The sequence below is a fragment of the Littorina saxatilis genome, linkage group LG3 (genome assembly GCF_037325665.1).
Source record: "Littorina saxatilis isolate snail1 linkage group LG3, US_GU_Lsax_2.0, whole genome shotgun sequence".
NCBI classification, from domain to species: domain Eukaryota; kingdom Metazoa; phylum Mollusca; class Gastropoda; order Littorinimorpha; family Littorinidae; genus Littorina; species Littorina saxatilis.
In genome coordinates this window covers 72,991,273-73,004,694 of record NC_090247.1, presented here as the reverse complement: position 1 = coordinate 73,004,694, position 13,422 = coordinate 72,991,273, and the positions used below count along the sequence as shown (strand labels likewise).

Sequence of the window (13,422 nt, the reverse complement as noted above, 5' to 3'; positions counted from 1 at the left end):
CGGTGCGACGAAAATCAAGCACATAGAAAATGACCAGGAGTGTTTCCACACGCGCGACGCGTTAGCGGCGCGACAAGCGGCAAGCGACGCGATTTTTTTGAAAGGGTCCTTGAGCGATTTTTTCGCGTTGTCGCGCGGCAACGCGGGAGTTTACAGATTTTACCGCATGTTTAAAACGCAAGTACGGAAACACGTCACGCGTTTGCGCGCGTTTTCTTTTGTCGCTGCCGCTGTCGCGGGTACGGAAACAGAACTTACCGCGAGTACGACACTACCGCGAGTACGACACTACTATACCGCGAGTATAACACTACCGCGTGTCACACTACCGCGAGTATAACATTACCGCGTGTCATTTTATGACTTCCATGGCTGAAGGCAAAGGTTGAAATGTTTCCTTGAAATATAAAACAAAAAGGCCTGGTCTGTTCTCTGAACACTAATTCAATGTTTTAGTCCAGGCATCTTAGCCACTTTAGTGAAGGGAACGTTGAAGTGACAATGACTAGGTTTAAAATGTCCCTTATCAGAAAGTTCAACCTCATTCGTTTGATGTTTATTAAGCACATTTTCATATAAAGTTGGCGCTTCATACGGAAAAATGGCTTTGAAATTGACCCAAATCCTTCTTTGGGCTCTGTAAATGTCGTTTGGGGGTATGGTTGTAAAATGGTATCTACTGGTCACCCCAATTTATAAACTGAAAACTATTTCTGCACCAGAACACGCAGAAAGGATTGTATCTGCCTGATGTCTGATGCTTTTCAAAATCCCCAACCACTAACACCTTCAAAACGGACTTTAACTGACACTGTTGTTTTTCCCTATATAATCCTTACTATTTTTCCGAGACGTCGTCGTGTTGTGTATTTAGCTTGCCACAACCTCATACATGGTCCTAAAAGTTAAAGTTGAAGAAAATACTAAAGATAAATGAAAAAGCTGACGCAGTGTCATTCGCACCGTGAATCCCCCCATGGGAACATACTAAAGTCTGGTTCCAAATAGGCTCAATTTCCTTCTATTTCTTTGTATTTCTGCCTCGTAGGGGTAGGGGTGTTCAAACCAAAGGCACCTTTAAACCAAAATTCAAATCACACATCTTACAATACTAAGACACTCAGCAGTAAAAGGGTGTCTGCTGGTAAAAAATTCCAAACAATCCTAAAAGTACTTCACTACTAAAAGTGCTTTTAAAAAGAGCCGTTATTTTTCCCTCTATATTCAGTATTGTGTTTTCTGCGAACATGTAGTCTATTTAGATGGTTGTCGTGTGCACTTGAGTTGCTAAAGCGTTTTCAGTTGGGCATATGTCGAAAAGCAAAGAATTAGCCCTTTGAAAACCATCAGAACTGTCACACAAAAATAACATTTACCTATCTCACCAACTGACCAAACATAGGGCTTTTCCTTATGTATTATGTATTGTCGTGTTTTTTGTAGCATACTTGTGAAAACAGCCACCACTGTTGTAAATGATACTTTAAAGAGCATTATTTCATTTTTACAGTTGAAGGACAACCTGGACTGCCGTATATTACAGCTGTTTTACAATCAGCCAAAATTTTCTTAACAAACGTATGTTAAGAACAACTCCCACAGTGAAATTGAAGGAAAACAAAGTGAAAATCCGCCTGCCATAGAGGAGCTAAAGAATCAACAATAAACGACTGCATGGATAGCTTGATGCACGAATGCATTGCGGACATGTTTGTCTCCAACCAAGAGAAAGTTCCAAAAAATCCCTTTTGTGCTTCTTATTATACAGTGACGTCAAAGACAGCCTTTTCTGCTGTTCATACATTCAGGGGTTATGGTTACACTAAACGACGTAGTTGTAGCCATACTGCCATCCAGATTTATTTTTTCCTTGCGAGCAGTCACAGGGTGTTTGTGCTGTCTGCCAACCGTTAGATGACCCCGCCCAAGTCTGTTAAGGGACCGTTTGACCGTTATAGAACGCGTCTTTTTGATTTTTTGGCACAGTTGGAAACGGTTGATTTTTATCCCTACCATTGTTTCCAAACATTATATAGGAATGTTTTGTGAACAACGGATAATAGCCGCTACTCGCATGTGTAGCAAAAGTGAGCGTACATACTCACCCTGGTCGTACAGCCGTTGTCCGTTGCCCGTCTTTATCTGTCTGTACTGAACATTACCTTTGGATATTTCTCCAACGCTATGAAGTGAAGAAACACCAAATGTTGCAAAATGTTGTATGACCCCAAGAGCTCAAAAAAGATACTTGAGAACCTTGACCTTACCATAAGGTCAAGGTCACAGGGAGAATTAATGTGGTCTAAAAACTGCAAAATTTCACATTGTGCCAGTTTTCTGGAAAACAAATTAAAAACAGCGGGCTTAGTTTTGTATGGTATACAAGAAAAAGAAAGCCTTATCTTCTGATACCATTTTGGTTGACCTCGCTTCAATGTCAAGGTCAGAGGAGCCCTTCAAAGTTGAATTGTAGACATATTTTGATGTGAGCTTGCCCCTTTAACTTTACTATGGACGATATCTCTTACAAACTTAAACACTGAGTGGGGCGTTTGTTAGAATTTCATAGTGAGCCACATCTGGTCACATATCGTTAGGGTCAAGGTCACATTGACCCCTATGAAAAATGTGACCAAGCCGGGTAAAGAAATCCATGTGTCTTGGTAAAAAATCTTAACAAAGCAAAGCCCATGCGACTCTCATGCTTGACCTTTGTCTTAAAGTGACCTTGACCTTCAGGTGACCTTGAAGGTGAAGGTCTAACAACTGAAGCTGGCAAGGACATTGTACACTATTAGAACTGTTTTACAGATTTTTCCTACCAAATTACACATGACCTTTGGCCAAGGTCAAGATCATCAAAGGTCACACATCACAAGGCTATCAATTCAAGACATAGGAAGCATAAACATACTTATTGGCACTTTCTACAAAGAGACATTGTCACTTTTAGTGATTCAATTGCCCGTTTCAGTCACATTTCATAAGGGGCAAAGTGACCTTGACCTTGATGATATGTGACTAAATGTGGCTCAATATCAGTATATAACATGTGCCCCACACAATTATGAAGTTTGAAAGATTTTTTTCATAGTTCAGGGTCAAGGTCACTTCAAAACATGTATACAATTCAACTTTGAAGGACTCCTGTGACCTTGACATTGAAGCGAGGTCAACCAAAATGGTATCAGAAGATAAGGCTTTCTTTTTCTTGTATACCATACAAAACTAAGCCCGCTGTTTTTAATTTGTTTTCCAGAAAACTGGCACAATGTGAAATTTTGCAGTTTTTAGACCACATTAATTCTCCCTGTGACCTTGACCTTATGGTAAGGTCAAGGTTCTCAAGTATCTTTTTTGAGCTCTTGGGGTCATACAACATTTTGCAACATTTGGTGTTTCTTCACTTCATAGCGTTGGAGAAATATCCAAAGGTAATGTTCAGTACAGACAGATAAAGACGGGCAACGGACAACGGCTGTACGACCAGGGTGAGTATGTACGCTCACTTTTGCTACACATGCGAGTAGCGGCTATTATCCGTTGTTCACAAAACATTCCTATATAATGTTTGGAAACAATGGTAGGGATAAAAATCAACCGTTTCCAACTGTGCCAAAAAATCAAAAAGACGCGTTCTATAACGGTCAAACGGTCCCTTAACAGACTTGGGCGGGGTCATCTAACGGTTGGCAGACAGCACAAACACCCTGTGACTGCTCGCAAGGAAAAAATAAATCTGGATGGCAGTATGGCTACAACTACGTCGTTTAGTGTAACCATAACCCCTGAATGTATGAACAGCAGAAAAGGCTGTCTTTGACGTCACTGTATAATAAGAAGCACAAAAGGGATTTTTTGGAACTTTCTCTTGGTTGGAGACAAACATGTCCGCAATGCATTCGTGCATCAAGCTATCCATGCAGTCGTTTATTGTTGATTCTTTAGCTCCTCTATGGCAGGGGGATTTTCAATTTGTTTTCCTTCAATTTCACTATGGGAGTTGTTCTTAACATACGTTTGTTAAGAAAATTTTGGCTGATTGTAAAACAGCTGTAATATACGGCAGTCCAGGTTGTCCTTCAACTGTAAAAATGAAATAATGCTCTTTAAAGTATCATTTACAACAGTGGTGGCTGTTTTCACAAGTATGCTACAAAAAACACGACAATACATAATACATAAGGAAAAGCCCTATGTTTGGTCAGTTGGTGAGATAGGTAAATGTTATTTTTGTGTGACAGTTCTGATGGTTTTCAAAGGGCTAATTCTTTGCTTTTCGACATATGCCCAACTGAAAACGCTTTAGCAACTCAAGTGCACACGACAACCATCTAAATAGACTACATGTTCGCAGAAAACACAATACTGAATATAGAGGGAAAAATAACGGCTCTTTTTAAAAGCACTTTTAGTAGTGAAGTACTTTTAGGATTGTTTGGAATTTTTTACCAGCAGACACCCTTTTACTGCTGAGTGTCTTAGTATTGTAAGATGTGTGATTTGAATTTTGGTTTAAAGGTGCCTTTGGTTTGAACACCCCTACCCCTACGAGGCAGAAATACAAAGAAATAGAAGGAAATTGAGCCTATTTGGAACCAGACTTTAGTATGTTCCCATGGGGGGATTCACGGTGCGAATGACACTGCGTCAGCTTTTTCATTTATCTTTAGTATTTTCTTCAACTTTAACTTTTAGGACCATGTATGAGGTTGTGGCAAGCTAAATACACAACACGACGACGTCTCGGAAAAATAGTAAGGATTATATAGGGAAAAACAACAGTGTCAGTTAAAGTCCGTTTTGAAGGTGTTAGTGGTTGGGGATTTTGAAAAGCATCAGACATCAGGCAGATACAATCCTTTCTGCGTGTTCTGGTGCAGAAATAGTTTTCAGTTTATACATTGGGGTGACCAGTAGATACCATTTTACAACCATACCCCCAAACGACATTTACAGAGCCCAAAGAAGGATTTGGGTCAATTTCAAAGCCATTTTTCCGTATGAAGCGCCAACTTTATATGAAAATGTGCTTAATAAACATCAAACGAATGAGGTTGAACTTTCTGATAAGGGACATTTTAAACCTAGTCATTGTCACTTCAACGTTGTTCTCTAATATGCCTGGACTATTTGTCATGCTAACCAAGAACTCAAAACGATCAGAACACACTATCAGAATACATATAGAATGGGTTGCTTCCAATCAAAGCCGTTAGAACACAAACTCACAAGAAGTAAGTTTGCATGCGTTCTCTCTACGGTTATGGTACTCGCGGTTGTGGTACGCGCGGTAGTGTGACACGCGGCACTGTTATACTCGCGGTAGTGTCGTACTCGCGGTAGTGTGACACGCGGTAGTGTTACACGCGGTAGTGTCGTACTCGCCGTAGTGTGACACGCGGTAGTGACGCTCGCGGTAGTGTCGCATAACCGGAGTGATCTGGAAAGGTGTCAATCTCTCTCTCTCTCTCTCTCTCTCTCTCTCTCTCTCTCTCTCTCTCTCTCTCTCTCTCTCTCTCTCTCTCTCTATCTATCTCTCTCTCACACATACACACACACACACACACACAAATACACACACACACACACACACACATACTGATGTCATCTGACTTACTTGGTATCACAAAAGGTGCTGCCTTGCCGGTTTTTGCTGAAAAATAACTCCGAGACAATTAGATTCAATGAATACAATGATACAAGTAACCGGCAAGTCATAAATCCAAGAAGGTGTGGGGACCGACACAAAATAGGCTGGTTGTGGGGTCCGTCACAGAGAAATTAGGTCGAAAGTGGGGTCCGACACAGAAAGTGGGGACCGACACAATGAATTATGGGAACCGTCACGCCTACGTCACAAAAGTGTGTGGGGACCGAACACAGCCAATTTCACTGACTACTTTTGTTGTTTTTATTATTACGGCTGTTTGGATGGCCCTACAATCTTGAAACTTGGGCTGTCTGCTACAGACATGTTGAACTTTTTGCTGGACCAACGACAGTTCCAAGCAGGCATTTTTTGGTAGGATATTTCTTGCCGATGCTTCGAATTATGCAGTTTTGCAGTAAAGTGGAAGGCATTCTACCTAATAACGGCTAAAATATCAAAAACCTTCAATCCAACAGCACCTAGGCATGTAGTGTAAACACTCACAGATCTAACAAGACCATTCTCAGAGAGCAACATTGCGTAATACTACCATAAATGGATGTTTTGTCCGCGAATTTTGGCGTGTGGGAACCGAGTGGGAACCGAACACAAAGGGTCAGGGCACCGAACACAAAGCGTAGGGGAACCGTCACAGTGTCACCGGTGTGGAATGGCCGTTTAAAAATCTCCAACACTTAGGCGAGAAAAAAACCGTGGGGGTGAGGGAGATCCACACAATGAAACCAGAGAGAAAGTATGTCTCTGATAAAACTTAATCTTCCTGGAAGAACCTGTATCCACACTATGAAACCAGACACAGACTGTACGTCTCTGATGAACTGACGGTTTCTAGAAAGAGCTCAGAAATAGATGCCGGGACACCAAGTCACGTCAGCACTGGAAGGTAGAGCTGCAGACTACTGTGTTACGCGTCAACAGCCCAGACATGATCAATAATTAAAAACACGATGAGCTGTCCCTAAATAAGGACCATGATAACAGAGGAGCCAAAGCAAAACCAAAAGGAGCTAGAAACGCTTACATAATAGTGCAGAAGGCCGCGGATCGGGCCGGGGGGTTGAGGGGGGGGGGGGGGGGGCATGATAAAAGCCAAACAGACAGTACGTTCTCTTTGTAGTCAGTCATCATTGGGGTGGAGAAGGGGGAAGAGAAGGCTTTGGGTGGCGGGGTTGGAATGCGCAGCAAAAAAAAAGTAAAACTGAAAGTAAACACATTCCTGGAAACCGATTACGTTAGCCGATAATGTTTAAACTTATCTCATGACACTTGCTTTTCATGGTGTAACTATACATGTATGAATTCAGAAATAAACAAGATAAAGAATCTTACGTAGGCTAAGAGCCAGTGAAGAACCTGATTATTCCAGGTATTTATTACAATACTGTTCCTGTGTTGTGGTTTTTTTAAGCCCCCACACTTGCACACAGCTACTGATATCAGTTTGAACCAGAAGACAGACATACTACGTATCTCCCAGCTTAACAAGGAAAAGCCTGACAGAAACACACTGCTGACAAGAGTGTGATATGTCTGGTGGTGATAGTGGCGCGCGCGTATGTGTGTGTGTGTGTGTGTGCGTTTGTATGTGTGTGTGTGTGTGTGAGGGTGGGGGTGTAAGCAAGTGGGTGAGCATATTGTATTCTGTTGTGTTTGCATGTATTGTATCTCAAGCCACGAAATATTCCTAGTGTGATGCACATTGTTGCAATGAAGCCGTATGTCTTATGTCGTATGATGCTAAAGTTCAACATGACCTCTTACAATTCGCTGTTCTGTTTCCTGCTTATCGTTTGTTTCTCGAACCTTCGTGAAAAGTGACCCGTCCTTTTTAAGTGTCACAGGAACTAATAGGTTGTAGGACACTGAACTGTCACTTTGATTGTGTAATGTTTCAGAACACAGTCTAAAACACCCGCACAAGTACGAATTTGGCATCAACAAGCTACAAGATAAAAGTATAAAAGCCGATACTGCTGCAAGTAACCAGTAAACTTAGCAGACTAACAAACTCAACTTACCTTCGACTTCTTCGACTCCCCTTCTTATTTTGTTTTGATTTCCACAGAACGTAATGCCTCTGATAAAACTGGATCTTCTTGGAAGAACCTGTATCCACACTATGAAACCAGACACAGACTGTACGTCTCTGATGAACTGACGGTATCTAGAAAGAGCTCAGAGAAATAGATGCCGGGACACCAAGTCACGTCAGCACTGGAAGGTAGAGCTGCAGACTACTGTGTTACGCGTCAACAGCACAGACATGATCAATAATTAAAAACACGATGAGCTGTCCTCATATAAGGACCATGATTAGACTGAGCCAAAGCAAAACCGAAAGCAGCTAAATAGGGGGGGGGGGGGGGGGGGGGGCATTACAAATGCCAAACCGAACGTACGTTCTCTTTGTAGTCAGTCGATCAACACTGGAGGGGGGGGGAGCGCTAGGAGGGGGGGGGGGGGGGGTGTTGCATTGTGAAAAGCAAAATGTAAATCCGAAAGTAAAAACGTTCCTGGAAATCGATTACTTCAGCCGATAACATTTCAAGTGATCTTTTAACACTTGTTTTTCATGGTGTAACACATGCATTCAGAAATAAGCCAGAACAAGAATCTTACGTAGGCTGAGCGTAAGTGCAGCGAAGACCTCGATCATTCCAGAAACTGATTACTTTTCTATTTTTGAAGTCACCCGAAATTTTGACGCAGACGTTGGAATGTTCCGATATGTGCGTCATGCCTCCCTGTAGTCTTTTTCTCTCGCGCGGTGTGTGTGTGTGTGTTCATTTTGTGCACATGTGTTAGTGTTACTGTTTGTGTGTGTGTGTGTGTGTGTGCGCGTGTGTGTGTGTGTGTGTGTGTGTGTGTGTGTGTGTGTGTATGAGTCTTTACTCGTGTGTGTAAGAAAGAGAGAGAGAGGGAGAGAGAGGGAGGGAGAGAGAGAGAGAGAGAACTCAGAACTCAGAACTCAGAACTTTATTACATAAGGATAAAGGTTTTAGGCTTAGCCTAATCTTCCAACCTGTCCTTGGAACATATACAGAGAATAATTGTAAACGAAAGAGAGAGAGAGAGAGAGAGAGAGAGAGGGAGAGAGAGTGTGTGTGTGTGAACTTGAATGAGCGTGAGTTTGTGTGTATGTTTGTGTGTGTATGAGTGTGTATATGTGTTTGTTTGTAAAGGTGTGTGTCCGTCTGTCTATGTGCGTATTTGTTTGTTTGTTTGCTTAACGCCCAGTCGACCACAAAGGGCCATATCAGGGCGGTGCTGCTTTGACATATAACGTGCGCCACACACAAGACAGAAGTCGCAGCACAGGCTTCATGTCTCACCCAGTCACATTATTCTGACACCGGACCAACCAGTCCTCGCGCTAACCCCATAATGCCAGACGCGTGTAAATGTTGTGCCCAGTCCTTGTTTTTGTTTCTGTTATTATTTTAGTTAGCAGGTCTAGTTGAGCACGTATTAAGTATCATGTACCCACTACTAGTCATTGTGCATTTTAGTTAATGGACTGATGATGTCATTTGTATGGAGTCGACGCACGTGCGAGGATATGTATGTGTGGGAGGGGGGGGGGGGGGCGCGGGAGATGGAAGCTTGCTGTATGTTATGTAATGTATATATTGTGTGTGATACGTGGAAATGTGATACTATTTATTTGCATGTATGATACAGGTACAAATGTGATAATTGTAGGCTTATACTAGTGATTACTGTGTGTGATACATGAAATGTGATATGAATGCTGTTTTTATATGTTATACTCTTACTTTCTCCCAAGCGCAAGACAAATTCTTCTTTGAAAATTGAAGCCAATAAAATTTGAGTTGAGTTGAGAGTTGAGTTGAGCAGCCACTTGATTGCCAATTTTAAAGTCTTAGGTATGACCCGGCCGGGGTTCGAACCCACGCCCTCCCGATCACGGGGCGGACGCCTTACCACCAGGCCAACCTAGTGTGTTTTGTGTGTGTGACTGAGATTTGTGTGAGTCAATGTGTGTGGGTGTCACGTCACAGTGTGCGTGCGTGCATGCGTGCGTGTGTACATGTGTGTGTGTGTATGTGTGTGTGTGTGTATGTGTGTGTGTGTGTGTGTGTGTGTGTGTGTGTGTGTGTGTGTGTGTGGGTGGGTGTCTGTTTGTATTAGAGAGAGAAATAGAGAGAGAGTGTGAGAGATAGAGTGGGTGGACGTGTGCGTCAGTGTGCGTAAGTGTATGTGTGTGTGTGCAGGGGCGGACGAGGGGGGGGACACGTGCCCCCTGTGACTTCCCGAAAAAAAAATCAAGTCTTCAGTGATCTTTTTTAAGCTGATTCTATTACCATTTCTAAGTTCAAATGGCACCAGATGGCACCATTTTGCTTCTTTGGGCCAACATTTTTTTCCGGGGGGGGGGGGGGGGCATGCCCCCGGACCCCCCCTAGCAAATTCGGGCGCTTCGCGCCCATCACATTCACTTTCGATTCAAAGTGCACCCCCCCCCCCTTACAAAGCAACTGATCCGCCCCTGCTGTGCATGTGTGGTTTGTAAAGGTATGTCCGTCTGTCTAAATGTGCGCATGGGGGTGTTTTGTGTGTATGAAGTATGTGTGAGAGAGTGAGTGAGTGCGTGTGAGTGAGTGTGTATGTGTGTACGTGTGTGACTTGGGGGGTGTCACAGTGTGTGTGTGTATGTGTGTGTGTGTGTGTGTGTGTGTGTTCGTGTGTGTGTGTGTGTGTGTGTTTGAGAGAGAGAGAGAGAGAGAGAGAGAGAGAGAGAGAGAGAGAGAGAGAGAGTAAGAGAGAGGTTTGTCTTTCGCTGGGGTATGCAGTGCCTTGGCGTTGCACTTCTACTTAATTATTATTATTATTATTATTATTATTATCATTATTATTATTATCATTATTATCATTATTATGTGTTAGTATGATATACAAGATCAAGACACACTAATGGGACCTTGTGACGCCAACAACAAAATTGAACTATAACATTCAGACAGAAATCTCGGATGCACATAAGTCAAGAATAATTCTGTCCGAAATCAATGCACACAGCTGGTAGTGAAACTTGACAAACACTCACGCTGTGAAACTTGACAAACAATCACGCTGTGAAACTTGACAAACACTAACGCTGTGAAACTTGACAAACACTAACGCTGTGAAACTTGACAAACACTCACGCTGTGAAACTTGACAAACACTCACGCTGTAAAACTTGACAAACACTCACGTTGTGAAACTTGACAAACACTAACGCTGTGAACTTTGACAAACACTCACGCTGTGAAACTTGGCAAACACTAACGCTTTGACACTTGACAAACACTCACGTTGTGAAACTTGACAAACACTAACGCTGTGACACTTGACAAACACTCACGTTGTGAAACTTGACAAAAACTAACGCTGTGAACTTTGACAAACACTCACGCTGTGAAACTTGACAAACACTCACGCTGTAAAACTTGACAAACACTCACGTTGTGAAACTTGACAAACACTAACGCTGTGACACTTGACAAACACTAACGCTGTGAAACTTGACAAACACTCACGCTGTGAAACTTGACAAACACTAACGCTGTGACACTTGACAAACACTAACGCTGTGAAACTTGACAAACACTAATGCTGTGAAACTTGACAAACACTAACGCTGTGAAACTTGACAAACGCTCACGCTGTGAAACTTGACAAACACTCACGCTGCTGACAACAGATCTTCAGCGAACGAAGACAGAGAGACTGGTCGATTAAATGCTTGAATGAAGTACACACAGCGGAGTTTAAAATTAATGAATGTTGCAGACAAGAGTACGGTGTGACAATAGTGGTGCAGGTAGTAGTGTGTGAGTGTGTGTGTGTGTTTGTGTGTGTGTGTGACTATGTGCGTGCGTGTGTGTGTGCGTGCGTGCGTGTGTGTGTGTGTGTGTGTGTGTGTGTGTGTGTGTGTGTGTGTGTGTGTGTGTGTATGAACCTTTGGAATTTACTACCTGTAAATATCAAGTCATGTCTGGCATTATCTTCTTTCAAAAGACAGCCCCGAAAGCATCTCTCTAACGACTAAGTCGGTGTACATTGTGTGCGAGTGTGTGTGAGGATGCGTGAATGAAAGAGAGTATAGTATATGCTTCCATGAACAAACATCATTTTTATACTTTTCCCTACATGATTGTGTTCCCCTGACATTGTTGTACAAATAAGTGTCATCTTTTCCTGAAATGGTGTGCAATTGTATTCATTCATGTTCTGTCTTATTTCATGATTTTGATGGTTTGTTTCATAATAATAATAATAATAATAATAAATAACTTTTCTATAGCGCGAGTCCCATCAATTGGCTCCAGGCGCTTTACAAATTCATTATAGAATAAACTAGCACAAATCAACAAGCATACAAAGCATACATTTAACTGAGACATAACACCAAGAACCCAAGCACTAAGCAAAACTTAGCGTACAATGTTAAAAGTACACACACACACACACACACACACACACACACACACACACACACACACACACACACACACACACACACACACGCACGCACGCGCACACACAAAGATACCATTGACAAAGAGACCATAAAGCACATACAGGGTAGAGAGTTCCAAAACAGAATAGAGTTGTGGAGAGTCTACTCAGGCTAAGCAAAGGCTTTACGAAACAGGTATGTTTTGAGTTGGGTTTTGAAGGAGGAAAGGCTGCTGGAATCACGGATAGAACTTTAGGATTTTGTTGTTTTGTTGTTGAATGTTTTCTTTTGTTTTAGATTGCTTGTTGATGACGTTTGTTTGTTTGTTTGTTAATATTCAAGTGTGTGTGTGCGTGTGTGTGTGTGTGTGTGTGTGTGTGTGTGTGTGTGTGTGTGTGTGTGTGTTTCTTCATTCCTTTTCGTCGGTTCATGTGTGTATTGTAGTAGGGACTAGTAAACAAGTCGCGTAAGGCGAAAATACAATATTTAGTCAAGTAGCTGTCGAACTCACAGAACACGTGGAATTGACAAGAAGAGCGGGGTATTCGTTGCGCTGAGAAGGATAGCACGCTTTTCTGTACCTCTCTTTGTTTTAACTTTCTGAGCGTGTTTTTAATCCAAACATATCATATCTATATATTTTTGGAATCAGGAACCGACAAGGAATAAGATGAAAGTGTTTTTAAATTGATTTCGAAAAAAAAAATTTGATAATAATTTTTATATATTTAATTTTCAGAGCTTGTTTTTAATCCGAATATAACATATTTATATGTTTTTGGAATCAGCAAATGATGGAGAATAAGATAAACGTAAATTTGGATCGTTTTATAAATTTTTATTTTTTTTTACAATTTTCCGATTTTTAATGACCAAAGTCATTAATTAATTTTTAAGCCACCAAGCTGAAATGCAATACCGAACCCCGGGCTTCGTTGAAGAGTACTTGACCAAAATTTCAACCAATTTGGTTGAAAAATGAGGGCGTGACAGTGCCGCCTCAACTTTCACGAAAAGCCGGATATGACGTCATCAAAGACATTTATCAAAAAAATGAAAAAAACGTTCGGGGATTTCATACCCAGGAACTCTCATGTCAAATTTCATAAAGATCGGTCCAGTAGTTTAGTCTGAATCGCTCTACACACACACACACACACACACACGCACGCACACACACACATACGCACATACACCACGACCCTCGTTTCGATTCCCCCTCGATGTTAAAATATTTAGTCAAAACTTGACTAAATATAAAAAGGACCATATGGACCTAATG

At 41.8% G+C, this 13,422-nt stretch overlaps 1 protein-coding gene and 1 long non-coding RNA gene across 4 annotated transcripts in view; one reads left to right on the top strand and one right to left on the bottom strand.

Moving 5' to 3' along the window:
* Nucleotides 1-13,422, top strand: part of LOC138963223 (uncharacterized) — a 174,464-nt gene that overhangs the window by 115,235 nt on the left and 45,807 nt on the right. The window lies entirely within an intron of this gene.
* The window catches only part of LOC138963214 (2'-5'-oligoadenylate synthase 1A-like), a 50,798-nt gene that overhangs the window by 20,483 nt on the left and 16,893 nt on the right, over nt 1-13,422 (bottom strand). Inside the window, exon 1 of one of the 3 annotated variants that reach the window (XM_070335265.1) lies at nt 7,693-7,945. The exons of the other annotated variants lie outside the window; for them this stretch is intronic. The gene's annotated coding sequence lies outside the window, so the exon portion shown is untranslated. Of the gene's footprint in view, nt 1-7,692; nt 7,946-13,422 lie in introns of those variants that run through there. 3 annotated transcript variants of the gene reach the window in all.